This window comes from Phacochoerus africanus, chromosome 9 (assembly GCF_016906955.1).
Source record: "Phacochoerus africanus isolate WHEZ1 chromosome 9, ROS_Pafr_v1, whole genome shotgun sequence".
Taxonomy (NCBI): Eukaryota; Metazoa; Chordata; class Mammalia; order Artiodactyla; family Suidae; genus Phacochoerus; species Phacochoerus africanus.
The window spans coordinates 106,795,523-106,812,663 of NC_062552.1; the positions used below are offsets into that span (position 1 = coordinate 106,795,523).

Below are 17,141 nucleotides of genomic sequence, written 5' to 3' on the forward strand. Positions count from 1 at the left end.
ATACACTGTGACCAGGACTACACCAGGGGAACCCAGCAGTGCCATGAGCACAGAGAGTGGCACTGAGCCCAGTCTTCCCTGACTCTTACATTCATCCCCAGACCTCCCTCCTACCTAACCCCACCCCTGAATATCACTGGCCCCAACTCCTAAAGTTTGCATCAGAGATGGGGTAGGATCTGGAGATAAGGTAAGACACGGGGTGAAGGGAAAGTGAGGGTAGGAAATGAGGTTCAAACTCAGGGATGGCCTGAGATTCAGAGTTCGTGTTAGGAATGGGGTGAGAAGAGTTTCCTGGTAGCCTCGCAGTTAAGGATTCAGCATTGTCACTGCTGTGTGCGGGTTCAATCCCTGGCCCAGGAACTTCCACATGCCACAGGTGCAGCCAAAACCAAAAAAAAAAAAAAGAGTACAGGAATAGGATGAGAGTCAGGGATGGGTGATGCAGAGCTGGTGGTATGATGTCTGTTTTGTACATGACTGAGAACCTTGAGGTGTGATAGTTTTTAGTAAGTCTCCCACTGGAAACTGCCGTAGTAAAATGTAATGTGTTCATTCAAGGTCTAGGGGATGAATAAAAGCATGCTGTGTTTTCTGAACTGTGGATAATTCCATCTGACTGAAGCAATGAGCCAGAAGGAGAGTAATAAGAGAGGGGGCTGGCAAGCTTAACGCTCAGGTCAGACAGGGCCTCATGGGCCATGCCCAGAAGGCTGGGTTTTGTCCTACAGGCAACAGAGAGCAACTCAACAATTTTAAACGAGGAAATAACATGATTCAGGTGTATTTTAGAAAGATCATTCTGAAAGCAAAGAGGAAGTTGGACCGGAGGGTGGGAAGACCAGCTAGCAATTACAGTGATCAGGCACTGTAGGATAAAGGATAAAGAGGGGGAAGTTTTTTTTATGAGCCGTTTAAGTTGTAAGGTCATCAAGACTTGGGGATAAAGAAGTTCCATGGTGGCCTAGCAGTTAAGGATTCACCATGGTTACAGCTGTGGCGTGGGTTCTATCTCTGGCCCAGGAACTTCCATATGCTGCAGGTGCAGCAGGGGAAAAAAAAAAAAAAAAAGACAGGGGCATGAGGTCTATTGAGTGCTTATTTAGATTGAGGGAGTAGTGATGTGGTAGATGGAAAAGGATACTAAAAAAAAATGGATAGGTTTTTGAGCCATTCACCAAGATAAGGACTTTAGTGGAAGAATGGTTGTAGGAATATGATGAGCTCAATTTCGGCTCAGTTTCACACCCGATGAGTTTAGTTTGATGGGTGTGCGGGACGACCACATTGAGAGGTCTACAGTTTCTGTTCAACAGATAGGTCAAGAGCTCAGAAGAAGAGAGATGAGTGTTCATAACACAGACTGACAGGTCAGGCACGGGTTTGGAATAGGTCACTCACTGAGAATGTATAATGGGAGAAGAAAACAAGAACCAAGGGTGGGAAGGCCAACATTTATGTTCTGGGTATATGAATGTTCGACTATTCACTCTAAATTCCTTCTCTCCTTCCACTGCAGGGAAAATCAACCCGGTTCTCTTAGAATCAATAGAAGACCAGGTAAAAAAGATATTAGTGTTCACTCCAACTAGGGGACTCTCCAGGTAATACAGTTACGGGAGCTCTGCTGGGTCAAGGATAAGAGAGAGAGGGAGAAGGCCAGGAAGCATGAGACGGGAGTGGTACACTTCTGGATTCCCAGCTCTCGAGCCCTGGAGGAAGTGAAACCTCACCCTTCTGCATCATGGGCTCCTGTGAGTGCACTTAGGACATTTTACACGCTTCTACCAACACTTCCACATACACAGCTCATCCAGCAGTAAGAGTTCTCTCATCAGGGTCAAGGCCAAGATACCCTCAAACTTGAAAGCCTCCCCCTAGAACTGGTTCTTAACCTTTTTTAAAAAAGTAAAAGTTCCCATTGTGGTGCATTGGAAATGAATCTGACTAGTATCCATGAGGACGTGGGTTCAATCCCTGGCCTCGCTCAGTGGGTTAAGGATCCAGCATTGCCGTGAGCTGTGGTGTAGGTTGCAGAAGCGGCTCGGATCTGATGTTGCTCTGACTGTGGTGTAGGCTGGCAGCTGCAGTTCCAATTTGACCCCTAGCCTGGGAACTTCCATATGCTGTGGGGTGGCCCTAAAAAGCAAAAAAAGAAAAGAAAAGAAAAAACAACTCTCTTTGAGATATAATTTAGGTCAGAGGCCCTCATCTCTGGAGGAATACACATACTCACAAGATTATATTTAATTTCGGGAGTTTCACAGACATCCTCCCTAAGGGCCCGCCATGAATTCCCTAGGGCTCTCTCTCGGCTTCCTGCTAGAAGCTCCACCCTAGAACAATTTATCTAGCTCATGGGGCTTCCAGCCCTTTCCAAATAAAGCAAAATCATTCCAGAGGGGCACAGCAGAAGGAAGCCAGGCACTGTGGCTTCTACTGACCCTCAACTGGTAATTCCTTATTTCCATTTTCAATAACGCAAAGGATATCTCCTTCCCTTTTCTAAGACTCCTTCCTCTCCCACTTCCCTTAATGAAACAGACGCACAGGCATTCAACCAAAACAGCCCAGCCAAACACTAAAAACTCCGGCCCCCACCCACAGTGGGCCTCAGGGGCCGAGGCTGCAGCAGGGCCTCCGGTTGATTGCACCCTTATCCTTATGGAGCAGGGCCCTTGCAAATAAGAGACATCTTGGGTCACTGCCTCTGACTGAAGGCAGGGCTACGTGAGTGTCTCCAACTGCCAAGGACAGTGACAAGGAACAGGGAGACACTGGGTGGGCTTGGCATGGCGATATTTCTTGGTTGAAGAAATATCTGTTCACTGACAGCTGGCCCTGCTTTGGTAGAGCCGGTCTTGGGTTTTGATGGACAACATGCACTGTTGACACCCGGCACATTTTTATAGACTGTAAATGTAGAGAGCAGATATGTTAGGAAGTGTTACAACCTGTAGACAAAATAATCCTCACATTACAAAAGGCAAGCAACTCAGCACCTTGAAATGGTGACAATTCACCCATCTCCATGCTCCTGGTGTATTTCCTTCTTTTAAATTTATTTTTCCAATTCTTATTCATCCATCTACCTCTATTTATTTATTATTAAAGGAATATACTCTTACTAAAGAAAATTTGGAAAATATAGAAAACAAGTATAACCACTGGCGTACTTCTAAAAGGATTTGGTTTCTAAAAATTCCCTTCACTTGCACCTTGTCAGCTTCCCAGGGACACTTCTATTGTTTAAGGGTAAAGAGTTCCTTTGGGTGAGGGGAAAGCCTGTCACCACAGACAAATGGGACAGAATCCTTTGACCTTGTGACTGCCTGGGCCCTCACCACATGGCTAAGAATTATTTATTCCATTGTTTTTTCCAAGTTGACGGAAATTTCCCACAGTTTATGCCTATTCTCCTTACTTCCTCAACCTGAAAGACCAGAAAGAAAAACTTAACCACTGGAAACTCTTTCCTATTAATTCTTCTGCTTTGGTATTTCTCCTGTTGGTATTTCTAATGTTTTCTTTCAGGCCTGACACCACCCACCTCCATCTGGAGAAGGTTTCTCAAAAATCCTAGCAGGGATTTAGAAACCAACCACATTGTTACATATATCTGATCCTGTCACCACTAATAGTCGTATTTCTTTTGGTCGACATCTCACTGACAGTAACTCTTGCAAAACAGAAAAGCCACAAATTTGAAGCATATAAACCACATATGCAAACACAGCAGACCTTCTAATTAGAGAATCGGGAGACGAGACTTCAAAGTTTCATACTCCGTACCTCTTGGTTCTTACTGAGCCTTGAGAACGAGACTTTGAATTCAGAATTACGTTATTTGCTGAATGAAATCAAGTGTCTTAGATGGTATTTTCTAACCAAGTATAAAACTTGCATTTTAAACAGTAGGGAGGATCAGTTCGTTTTTTGGGGGTTTTTTTTGGTTTTTTTTTTCTTTTGGTTTTTTTTTTTTTTGTTTTTGGAAAAGAGTGAGAACTTTCTTACTCAGCTCACAGCAGTAAACAGCATGGATGAGGTGAGCATACATCATGATGAAACACTGATATGGCCAGGGAAATCCACTTTTTTTGAATTTCAGTTTTCAGGTCTCTGAATGCTTGTGCATCTGTGATTCATGTACCACTTGCCACAACCACAGGCCAGACCTGATCTTTAGCTGCAGTGTTTCAATTGAAACACTTCCAAAGAGGAAGCCTAAGTGGCTGGCATATGCGTGTAGAATTTATTGCAGTACCTCCTTGACCTCTCTCTTTTATTTTTAATAAAAAGAAGGAAAATAGTAGCAGTGTGGGTTAAATTAAAATGTGGTTTTCAGTTCAGGGAAAATTCAAAGGGCTTTACAAATGTGTCAGCTGTCACTGTTTCTCACTCCTCAACACACTGGCACAAATAGGGAGAATTATAGAGTGATAAGGTGATTAACAGCTTCATAACTTTCACACAGCTGCACGTATTGAGTCCACAGATCTTTAAGTTGGGCATTTTTACTACCTGATTCCATCTCAAGACAAGGAAACTGTGTCAGAAAGTAAGAAGCCTGCCCAAGGGCACAAAGCTGGGAAGAGGTCAAATGGTATTTGACCCAAGTCTATTGACTCTGAAGTCCAAGCACTGCAGAAATCAAATGCAAAGAGAACACCAGCATCAGGTAGGTCTGCATTTCATTTTGCACTGGCAAAGCAAAGAACTAGAAAATTGGAACTGGCTTGATTTCTCCACTGGAGCTGGAAGCCCTCTGGCTCAGCCCTGGAACTCATCTGTCTGCTTCTATTTCTTCATGGCTTTGGATCCCATCTCCAGTTAGGGTGCACCACATAGAGGTTTCCAGCCCCGACTTCTCCCCTGACTCCTTAACATAGCCAAAATCATCTACTTTCTGTTCCCAAACTACTCCACCAGAAGACTTCTGCACCCAAGATGATGGTAGCCCTATCTTTCCAGTAGCCCTGGTCAAAAAAATTAAGTCATCCCGGACTTCCTTCTTCCTCTCACACTGTTTCTCTCCTGCTTATTTTACAAAAAGGCAGTTTATAAATGTATTTCTCATATGATGCTTTAAAACGGCAGACTCCACTCGTCCAATTAATAAACGTTTCATTTATTAGCAGCTTTACTACAGCAGGTAGGTGAGCTCTGTCCATCGCAGCACTGTCCACCTGCAAACAATGACGTTCACCTACTACTTTGTTTTTAATGCGCTATTGGATAAGCACATAGGTCACACTTCCCATCTCTGGGACCTTGATCTCCAAGTGCTTCACAACTCATTTAACCAAGTAATGCATGTACTGCTCATGAGAATTTGATAAAGTAGGTACTATGATTATCTCATTTATTTAGATATATAAACTGAGGCACGAGGAGGTTAAATAATGCCCAAGACCACACAATTCAAACCTGGACAGTCTGGCTCCAGAGTCTACACAAATGAACCTCCAACTCTCACCTGGCTTTCTGGCTGGGACCTTTGACAAACTCCCTTGACTCCTGCCAAGGGGTGCCCCAGAGCTGTCCTCTTCACAAGACAGAGGCAACCAAATGATAGGGGAGCAAAGCCCCTGGTGCCATGAGCACAGTGCTGTGACCGGCCAAGGCAAATGGCCGAGTCTAATCTGTGACAGCAAATGGCCCTGACTCCTTGGAACTGTCTCCCCAAGGCCAGCTCAGGGATCAGGAACTGAACACAAATCAAGAGCAGAGCATGGAAGGTCTGGGGCCCCAAGTGCAAGGGATAGGTGTGATACAGGGCTGAGCTATAGGTGCCGCTGCAAGACAGACCCACCTGCCTGTGCTGATCAGGTGGATGCAAGTGACAGAGACCTGCTGAATGTATGCAATCAGACTCCCACTCCCCAGCTCACCCTCTTTCTAGATGATACTAGGAAGAGATAGGGAAAGGAAGAGAAGGAAGTGTGCTCCAGCAGCCCTTCTGATAATGTGAACTGAAAGAGCAAAAACAAGGGCCATTTCCCTCCCACAGGGATCTCTGTGGGTGCGGCCAGAGCGCATAGACAGACAGCCCCTATTAACTCTTCCAAACACTTTTCCTTTTCTTCCCAGATACAACAGTGACTAAGGGCACAGTTTCTAGAACGAAGCGATTAAAAGAGGGTTCAAAGCCCAAGTGCTACAACCTTTGACAAAACTACTTGACTCCAGCCTGTTTGTCTCATCTGTAAAATGAGATCCCATTCTTCTCAACTCTTCAGAGCTGAGAAGGAAATTAAGTGAGATAATATGGAGTAAACTGCTAACAGAGGACCTAGAATTAGTAAAACTCAATGAGTAATAGCTATTGATAGTGATTCTGATCATTTTGATTGAAAAAGTTTTCCACATCTTTCACATGCTCAGAGTGTGAAGCATAGGGAGAGGTAGGGCCAAGGGGAAATGTCAGAAAATTAGGAGTTCCCTTGCGGCACAGCAGGTTAAGGATCCAGCATGGTCACTACAGTGGCTGCTGTGGTGTGGGTTTGATCCCTGGCCCAGTAACTTCCACATGCCATGGGCGTGGCCAAAAAAATTAATACTTTATGTTTGACAAAGTACACATAAAACTATTTTTGACAGCTCTGGGTTCACACAATAGACAGCATTTAAACAATGTATAACTGAATAGGCTATGGATTAACCTCATCCACTTAACTATGGTATTCTAAGTTCTCTCTTTTAAAAACTTAAATCAAGAAAGACAAACACATTCAGTTCCTAAAGAAAACAGAGAAATAAAATCTGTTTTCACTTAAAGCATCTATTTTTTTAAAAAAGCAATTAGCTAACTTCAAAAGGCAGCCAATGGAGTGATTCTATCATGCTGGTAAGGGTCTAGTGTCTCACTTCAAAGTTCAGGCAGATTGAAAGCCACTGATAGTACTGCTATACCGGTTGGCACTTGGCATGAAAAGTGCTAAGACAGCCATTTCATTCAGACGGCGTGTTTGCATAGACCCACAGCGCTGTAATGGTACTTTCTTTCAATGAGAGGCAGGGGTAAGTCTGAAAGAGAAGGGTTCAATTATCTCATCCTCAAATTAAAATTAATGAGGACCTTTTGGGGTTACAGTTGAGGGCCTCCATGGGGTATAAAAATGGATGAATAAAATCCTAACTAAAGATCAAGGGCCCAAGTTCTTAGAGTCACCATCCCTATGGAGATGTGAGAAGCAACGGAGGCTGGGCACCACCAAATATCAGGGAGGGGGGACCGGGGAACATGGGTGTGCCAGGGGATTCCTGGATGACTTTAAACAAGTCACTTAAACTTCTCAAGTCATTTTGCGTGTGGAGAGAGACTCGATAGAGTTTATGATAGGATTAGATTATATTTATAAAGAGTTTTGTCATCCTTAATGCCAAAGTGCTTTTCTATTAATAAAATGAAATGTTAAGAAGGTCAAGTTAGCGTCCACTGTTACTCATCTTCTAACCAATCACTGAATGACTTCATCTGTCAGGAGGTGATGCAAGCAATGCAAGCCATCAGAATATTCAGATAGGATGGTCAGATGGCAACCAAGAAAGGAAGACTTTAAGAAGCTCAGGCTTCCCTCCTTCTCTCTTACTTGACGCCTTCACTCCAGATACAGAAGTCGAGTCTCAGACTTAAACAAGCCTGGGCTGGCCATCAGAACCACAGTTCACTTAAGTCCATTTCCTAAAACCCGATACTCCTACCCAAATCCTACTGCTGCTTCAGATCCAGGGCAACTGCCCCTCCGTGAGAGCCTTCCCAGCCCAGGACAACCTCAGAAAGATTTCGTCTGAATTTATAGCACACAGTGCCATCTATTATCATACGCTTTTTCTTGGCCTCACCATTATGTAACTATTACTAATTTTGCAGAAACATTATGCCCTTTCTCTCTCAGGTTAGGGGCCATGTCAGAGAACGAAGCATCACACTTCGCTGAATTCCACATAATGCCTCCTCGGAGCCTTGCACCCAGAAGATGCTCAAAGTCATTCACATGAAGCCACCTTCGAGACTTTACCAGCCCATTAGCAAGCTGCAAAGCAGCTTCAGACACCTCACTGTGACTAAATATCATAAAGAACATTGACCATCTCTCACCTGTTAGTGAGGCCACCTCAGAGCACACAAATCTGGGTTAGTGTGGGGCCAGCTGATGTGACAGAGATGTACACAATGAACAAAAAATTCAAGGGGCAGAGCTTCCATGCCTGCCCGCTTGCACCTCTCACAAGCATCCTATCCTAATAAATCTATTTTTTGCCAAAAAAAAAAAAATTTCAAGGGACTGTGAGTTTTCAATCCTGTCCTTCCACTATCTGTCTATTGAATTTTGGCTATTTTAAGTTATCATATTTTAGAAAGACTGCAATAGCACTGGGAACCTACTACCTGAAAGTGTTTGACATGGAAAAAATATGATATATATCATAGCATTTATTCAATATAAACATACAAAAAAGCAGACTACTTATCTAGTTTTTTAATATGTATGTTTCTTAAATATTAAATTTCTGGGTAAATGCTATCTAACAGCAAATAGTAACACTTTCTAATGAATATGTTCAGTGTTTTAAATCCCTCCTGGATAGTTTAAGTGTTCCTTTCCTCACTGGCTCTCACTCACTCTAGGGTTTTGTTTGCTAGATCTTTGAAACTTTAGACCAAGTTTCCTGGAGACCTGAGATTGAGAGAGCTGCGGGAGTTCACCAGAGAGCTGACCAAGGGAAGGCAGCACTAAGCCCAACCCTGAGGGAGAAGGATCTTTCCAAGTCTCACTCACTTCATTTTATAGCTTGGACCCACCATGATATTTCTTACTTTAAACAAATTTAATATGCATAGAATTTCCAGTATATTCAATGGACCATTTGAAACAAATACGGTAACCTGCTAGCTAGAACTCAAAATGTTGATCCTGAATGAACTTCAAGCACTCACACAGTGTCTGTTGGGCAGGCTCGTAGTCAGATTCGTTTCCACTGAGCTATGACAGGAACTCCTGATTTTTATTTTCTTGGTCTGTTTTAAAATTCAGCCAAATGTCTAGCCAGTGGGCAAACCCAGCTCTAGATGAAATTTACATTTGGATGACAAGAAGTGTGATGGATGTCCATTGACAGATGAATAGATTAAAAAGATGTGGTATATATACGCAATGGAATACTAGTCAGCCATTAAAAAAAACAATGCCATTTGCAGCAACATGGATGGAACTAGGAATTCTCATACTAAGTGAAGTAAGTCAGAAAGACAAAGACAAATGCCAAATGATATCAGTTATATCTAGAATCTAATATACAGCACAAATGAACCTTTCCACAGAAAAGAAAGTCATGGACTTGGCAAACAGACTTGTGGTTGCCAATGGGGAGGTGGGGAGGGAGTGGGATAGACTGGGAGTTTGGGGTTAATAGATGCAAACTACTGCATTTGGAGTGGATAAGCATGGAGATCCTCCTGTATAGCACAGAGAACTATATCTAGTCACTTGTGATGGAACATGATGCAGGATAATGTGAGAAAAAGAATATATATGTACGTATGATTAGGTCACTTTCCTGTACAGTAGAAATTGACAGAACACTGTAAATTGACTGTAATGGAAGAAAATTTTTTTAAAAAGAGTGATGCATCAGGATTGGAAATACATTGACAGATTTGTGTGCAGGTCTGGGACCAGGCAATGTGCCCAATGACAGGACAGGGAGTCAGGGCAAAATTACACAGGGAAGGGATAAAGCAGCACTTGTACACTTCTTACCTCTCAGCATCTGAGCTTTTTTTTTTTATTTCCTTACTGTGAGAATTGCATTTTTTTTTTTTTTATTTCTTACTGTGAGAAACCTAGAGACTCAGTCACTCTTACAGGCCCCACTGCTGTGGCCTTTAGCATAATCCATGAGGCAGTTTTTCTAGGACCTTCCAGACTTTTTCCTCCTTCCACTAGACCCTTCTATTCAGGTCTTTCAACTATGTCATAATTTCTCCCTTTGAGTGATTTTCAAAGTATGGTCTCTAGACCAACAGTATCAATATCATCTGAACACCTCTCAGAAATGCTCGTTCCAGGGCCCAGCCCAGACCTATTGGTTCAGAGACTCTGGAGGTGGGGCCCAGAAATCTGTGTTTTTTCAAGCCCTTTATGTGATTCTGATGCACACTAAACTTTGAGAACAGCTGCTTTAGATGATAATTATAAAACAAGATGAGAGGGACATCCATTTTAGGAGAAGACTTGCAAAGACAATTCACCCAAGTCCCAAATGAACCACTTCTAGGAGTGGACTCTCGGTCACATGATAGTGAAATAGTGAGAGAGAGATCTGAGGCTCCTGTGTTAGTTCGAGCCCTCATCGTCTCTCTCGTTCTTTTTCTTGGCCAAGGCATGCGGTGTCTTGATGGGGGAATCTCAGTTCCCAGAACTGAGAACCCAAGCCACAGTGATGAAAATGCCAAATCCTAACCATTAGACCACCAGGGAACTACCATTATCTCTTGCCTATAAGTCTCTCCTATTTTTTTTTCTTTTTTCTTTTTCTTTTTTCTTTTCTTTTCTTTTTGGTCTTTTTTGCCATTTCTTGAGCCACTCCAGCGGCATATGGAGGTTCCCAGGCTAGGGGTCAAATCAGAGCTGTAGCCACTGGCCTACACCAGAGCCACAGCAATGCTGGATCCGAGCCATATATGCAACCTACACCACAGCTCACAGCAACGCCAGATCCTTAACCCACTGAGCAAGGCCAGGGATAGAACCCGAAATCTCACGGTTCCTAGTCGGATTCACTATCCACTGAGCCACGACGGGAACTCCTTTTTTTCTTTTTTAGGTACATGTATGCAGCACATGGAAGTTCCCAGGCTAGGTGCTGAATCAAAGCTACAGCTACCAGCCTACATCACAGCAACACTGAATACGAGCCTTGTCTGTGACCTATACCACAGATCACAGCAACACCAGATCCTTAACCCACGGATCAAGGTCAGAGATTGAACCCATATCCTCATGGATACTAGTCAGTTTTGCTACAACTGGGCCACAATGGGAATTCTAAGTCTCACCTATTTCAGTCTTCCCACATTGCTATTAAAGATGTGTGCTCAGCCTGAAATTTTGATAATATCAAACCCCAACTTCAAAGCTGCCCATAAGTTAAAGTTCCAAACCCCTGGCATTCACCCCAGGGCCCTGCATCATCTGCCTCTGGGACAACTCCCTGGCCTTGTTTTTATCTGCACTTTCCATCCTAATCAGTCATGCCTCACTTTTGCAGGAGGCTTATACTTTCCCATACCGCTGACATCAGCTTTGGCCACATGACTCACCTTGGCCAAAAACATGAGAGCTAGTGACATCTGCCAGTTCCAAGCAGATGTTAAGTGCCATAATAGTTTTGTTCTGTTATGTTCTCTTTTTTCCCTTTCCCATAAACAAGATTAATATTGTCCCAGAAAGAGGCTGTTTCTTAAGCCATAATGGGGTCCCCAAGAACCAAGAGTGATCTACACTGGACATGCAACATGTGTGAGAAATAACTCTTGGTGGATGAAAGCCACTGAGATTTAAGGGATGTCTGTTTATTTTGCTTAAGATGACTATTACAACACTTCTGATATCTCATATTCTCTCTGTTTGGAATTCTCCCCCCTCTGCTCTACTCTTCCTTCCAATCCCACCTCCAATGGGTCTGCACGAGAGAACTCCTCATCATTCTACTCTCAGCTCAGCTGCATGCCCTCCGTCAAGCCTTACTTTCTTTCCCAGGTGTAAGTGATCACTCTCACCTTGCAGACCTCCTCTGTATGCTACAGATCTATACCTACATCCTTGGAAAGGTGCTAGAGCCTTCCTATCCATTAGCGCCCTCCTTGGAACAACTTCTCCAAAAAAAAAAAATCTGAGTCCTCATTTTACAACGTGAGAGACTCTGGCTCAGAAAAGCAAAGCAACTTGTCCAAGTTTCCCAGCCATCAGTTACTGAGAGAGAGTTCTCACCAGGTGCGGGTCTGGCTCTGAACTCAGCAGTCTTTCCCCTGCCGCACGTGGCTCTCTCCCTCCTCCACTGTCAAGCTTCTGCTCCTCCCACTCAGGTGGAAAGAGTAGGTCTCCTTATCAACAACTGAAAGGGCTGGCGAATTAATTTGACACTTGAAAGATTTGCATCTGGAAGTGCGCTTCTTTCCCTCTGAGATGATAATCACTTTCTCTTATTTTAAGGCTCTGGCAAGTGTGCTGGAGACCCTAGGAGAACCAGGACATTCTGCCTGCCCTTTCCCCAGGTCCCAGGCTATGGAGGTAATGTGGTGGGAGACAGGTGGTTCCCCACTAACATTACTCTTGAGAATCTTTGGGAAGGTCCTTTGGGGCTTGATAGAGGGTAGGAAGCAAGTAGCAGAGGGCTCAGAAATCCAAGCAAGTCTGATACTTAATGATATTCTAGATTTTAAAAAGACAAATTCTTGGGGCTAAGCGTTTACTTAACTCTTCAAATTAAGTGACACGGTGACAAAGAACTGAACCAGACCACCCAGGTCAGAAACAGGAAAAAAATCACCTGAAGTGGCAACTGCAGTTTTAGGTTTCTATGAGCTGCCTGCATTTTGTTTTGTGGTGGGACTTTTTGTTTTTCTTCTCTCTCTCCCTCGTTCTCCACTCTCTACTTGTTTAAGGGAGGAGTAGGAAGTTATAAGAACCTTCAAAATTTACCCCCAAATCAGCCACACTAGTGAGATTCAATAAAGCACCATGATATACTTTTTACATAATATTCATACCAATTTTCTCAAGGGCTACAGAGTTTTCTCAGTTTCTACTGGAATCCATTTATCTCTCTCACCATTCCAATGAAGCAGGTTTTTTTTTTTTTTTAATCCCTCAAAATCCCCAGGATTTTGTACCTTTAAATGATACCGCCCAGTAACATTAATATTCCTTTAAGTGTAAAAAGCTGTTCAGAGCTCCAAACAGTCACTGGTCCAGTTTGGACATGTCTTCTTTAAAAGACCATCCACTCCGAAGAATAAATAGTAAGAGCCAGCACTTACTGAGTACTTAGCACCGTCCTCAGTATTTTTCAGCATTGGCTCATTTAATTCTCAAAACAACGCTATCAGGCAGGTAAAAGCATTGCCCTCACTTTACAGATTAGAAGAGTCAGGCCCTGCCTAAGAGACAGGCAGAGGCCACAGTTAATGATTCACTCACAGCCCTTTTAGTAGAGGCTGCAACACACACACACACACACACACACACACACACACACACACCTACACACATCCCCACCCCCCAGCCCCCACACAAACTCTCATGGTCTCATCGAGAGGCGGGTGTCCTGCAAATTGCTTGGCAACGCGAGGAGGAAACTCCATCCAAAGCCCGGGTTCGCTGGGTCCAGGACGCCTCTGGGCGCTGTCCAGCGGGCAGCGCGCCTGAGAGGCGAGGCTGGGGTCCTGTCTCCGAACACCCCGAAGGTGGGGCAGAACGCCAAAGCCAGGATTTCAGGCTCAGAGCGTGGAGGAGAAAAGCACGGTCCGCAGGGACACCTGTTGTCTCCTCCCTACTTGGGCCAATGAAGACGGCCGGGGACCCAGCTCTCAGGGAAGACACCCATAGGCAGAGTCTGTGTAAGGGTGCGGGTGTCGCAGGTGTCTTGTCTTCCCCAATCCACCCCCGCCGCCTCACCTAGCTCCCTCTCACACCCGGACGCCGGGGGCTGGTGGAAACGCGTCTCCCTGGGGCTCCGGCCGAGGCTAGCCCCGGGGCTCTGGGGGCTCTGGCAGCACCCGCGGCGCTAGGACCTAGCGGCCGGCCCGACCCCCGCCCGCTCCACCTGCGGGGCCCCTCTCCCAGGGCACGTTCGCCCTCCCCCTGTGGGGCGCCAGCGAGGTTACCTGAGACGCGGCCCGCTGTTTCCCGAGCGTCGGCTGGAAGGTCGCCGCGGCAGCGCGAGCTGGGCTGGTCCGAGGCTCCCCGTCCGCTGCGCTGCTCTAGCCGCGCTCCTGGCAGCCCCGCGGCCGGCTCGGGAGTCGGAGCTTGCTCTGCGCCCGCGGACTCCCGGCACCGTTCCAGCCGTTCCTGATTGGTCGCAGATCACGCCCGAGCCGCGCCCTGATTGGGCAGCAGGAAGCCTGGGCGGTGAGGCGGGGCGGGAGCCGACAGGACCTGCTCTGGACAACCCTGCACCGCACCCTCTTGTCCCTGCTGAACCCCGAGGTCGGAATCCAGACGCTGAGACCGGGATCTGTCCCTCCGCGCGAGTGGAGTCCAGGCACCCAGCGGGGAGCAAAGCGTCGCTGCGAGTAGCACGGTGATGGCATGGAGTGGGGATCGTCTGGGAGTCTCTCCCACACCCGGTGCCAAGGCTGGATCGTGGAAATCATTGCTTCTCCCGTCTCACTCCTACGTGGGGTTTTGACTTCACGTTCATTTAATATTTTTACTATAAAAAGGGCGTAGGACACAGGGCAGTGGCTTGTAAACAGTGGGCGCCAAATTGTATTTGTAGACTCAGATAGTACTTGACACACAATTTTTTTGTTGTCCAACCAAAACTTGCAAAGGGTAAGCGACTTATCCAAAGTCCTAATCACGTTAATAAATTATTAAGAACGAGAAAGACGGCAAGATCTTGTTTTATGAGGAATTTATGCCTAACTAGGGAGATAAGGCTGAATAACAACAATATTAATAACCCTAATGTTTTCATGGCGAGTAATATTTACCAGTTTTCCAAGTACTTTACATGTATTAATTCGGGAACACAGGAAACAGCTGTCATAAGGATACCCACGTGTCCCGTATGGACACGTGGTGTCAGCTCTGAATATGGAGATTTTCTCCTGGAAGACACACTCAGTCACTTCACATTGTGAAGGAGGGGCACAGGTTAGAATGGAGAGGGATTGTGGGGAATTAAAATTGACCCCATCTTCCATTTCTTCTTCCATTTCATAGTCTTTAGGCCTCACAACATTTTCTCTTACCTGCACTGAATCTTTCTAAGGAATAAAAACAAGCACCATAAATTAGGATGCCCCTAGAACTTTGTTCTACCACTCATAAAAAGACCCCCCCCCCAAAAAAAAAATCCAGACAATGAGTAGGAAAAAAACAGTACAGATTCTATTTTAGGACCTTTGACTTAGGTTGCAGTAATGTCTTCTTGACAGCAAGTATGCAACCGGGTTCCTACAGGTGTTTCCCCCTAGTTCTACTGTCCTTTGTTGACAGAACCATGAGTGAGAAATTTAGCTTGGTAGAGAAGTTAAAAGACCCTACTGACGCATTTTAAACAGCCTGGTTTTTGCCCTAGAGTGAGCTTAAAGTCATCTGCTTTGAGGAACCAAAGACCCCAGGAGAAAAGTAGCTCAGATTTCTCCAGTTGATATGGATGGACAACCAACCAATTCACTTTGTACTGAAAAGATATACTTGGCACCTGGTAAAAACATGAGGGCACAACAGATTCTTTGCTGTTCTGCTTCTTGTGTTGTGTTTCTTCCCTAGCAACTTCTACTTCACACTCAAGACTCAATTCAAATACCCCCTCCTTCCTGAGGCCCTCACTAACTCCCCCAGACAAAGGTAGTGATCCCCTCCCCTGTGCTAGACCCTCATTACAGCATTCCAGTTTACATGGCCATCAGCCCATAGGTATTCAATAAACATAAACTGATTGACTAAAATCCCTGATGGCTTAACAAAGTGTTGGTAAGGAGACTGGGCCACATCCCTATCCTGGTCAAAAGCGCATCCTCTGTTTTCAAACAAGATAGACATTAGGTGTGGGTCAAAGTGATCATCCATCCAGCTCAACAATGAAGAGGGAATTTTTGTATGTCGAGCACTATTAGGTAAAGAAAAGAATAATTCTCTCTTAAATGTATGCAAAATAAAATGGTGGAGCTGATTTTGAAAGAGTTCTTCAAAGAGTTAAACATAGAATTACCATATGACCCAGTAATTAGGCTCCTAGGTGTATACCCGGTTCAAAACATATGCGCACAAAAACATGTACATGGATGGTCACAGTAGCATTATTCTTGATAGTTGAAATGTGCAAACACCCCACTGTTTATCAAATGATAAATGGATATACAAAATGTGGTACATCCATACACTGGAATAATGCATAGCTACAAAAGGAATGAGCACTGATACATGCCACAATATGGATGAAACTTGGAAATACTGCTAAGGGAAAGAAGCTGGACACAAAAGGCCACATACTATATGATTCCATTTAGATGACCTTTTCAGAATAGGCAAATTTATAGAGACACAAAGCAGATGAGTGGTTGCCAAGGGGTTGGGGGAAGGCGAAATGGGGAGTGACTGCTTAATGGATCTGGAGTTTCCTTTTGTGGTGATGAAAATGTTCTAGAATTAGATGATGGTTAAGGTTGCACAACTTTGTGAATATACTAAAAACCACTGAATTGTTTGGTTTTTTTTTGAAAAGGTCCACAGCTTGCATTCTGAGAGTGCAGAAACTATCAATGAAAGAAGTGCAGTAAACTCCTAAAGTGTAGTAGCTAAAAGTTTTAGTGTGCAGAAACAGAATAGCCTGTGAAAATCAGTTAAGAGTTGGAATGTCTTCCCCTCATGTTTCAGCTTTCAAAAACCCAGAGGAGATTTACTCCTTAGATCTTCATTGTCCAACTGAACATTCTATGATAATGGACATGTTCTCTATCTGAGCTATTTATTATGAAAGCCGCCAGGCACACATGGCTATTCCAAATCTTGAAATGTGGTTAGTGCAACCAAAGAACTGAATTTTAAGTTGTATTTAAATAGCTACATGTGGCCAGTGGCTACTTTACTGGCAGGATAGCTTTTGATGGTTTAGCAGACTACAGCCATCTTAATTGGCAGTTTGGAGTGCATGGGAGTGGGAGAATCTATGTATCTTTATATCCCATAGCCCAGCTCAACACTATATCCACTAGAAATTCTTCAGTAAGATCTCATTGCTCCCAATCTTCTCCAATCTACAAACTCTTAATGAGCTTAAGAGTTCATTAGTACAGTATTTAGTTTTGTCTTAATGGCAAAGTGCTTCCATTCCACAAATATTTGTGGATCAAGTGCCATGTGGAATTCTGGGAAGAGAAAGGTCTGCAGTCGATGTCAGCCAAA

General features: G+C 44.4%; 1 protein-coding gene across 8 annotated transcripts in view; it reads right to left on the reverse strand.

The window, feature by feature from the left end:
• Positions 1-14,007, reverse strand: part of STON2 (stonin 2) — a 151,488-nt gene extending 137,481 nt beyond the window's left edge. For all 8 annotated transcript variants that reach the window (XM_047795249.1, XM_047795248.1, XM_047795245.1 and 5 more), the window contains exon 1: positions 13,892-14,007. The gene's annotated coding sequence lies outside the window, so the exon portion shown is untranslated. The remainder of the gene's footprint in view (positions 1-13,891) is intronic.
• Positions 14,008-17,141: the final 3,134 nt, after the last annotated feature.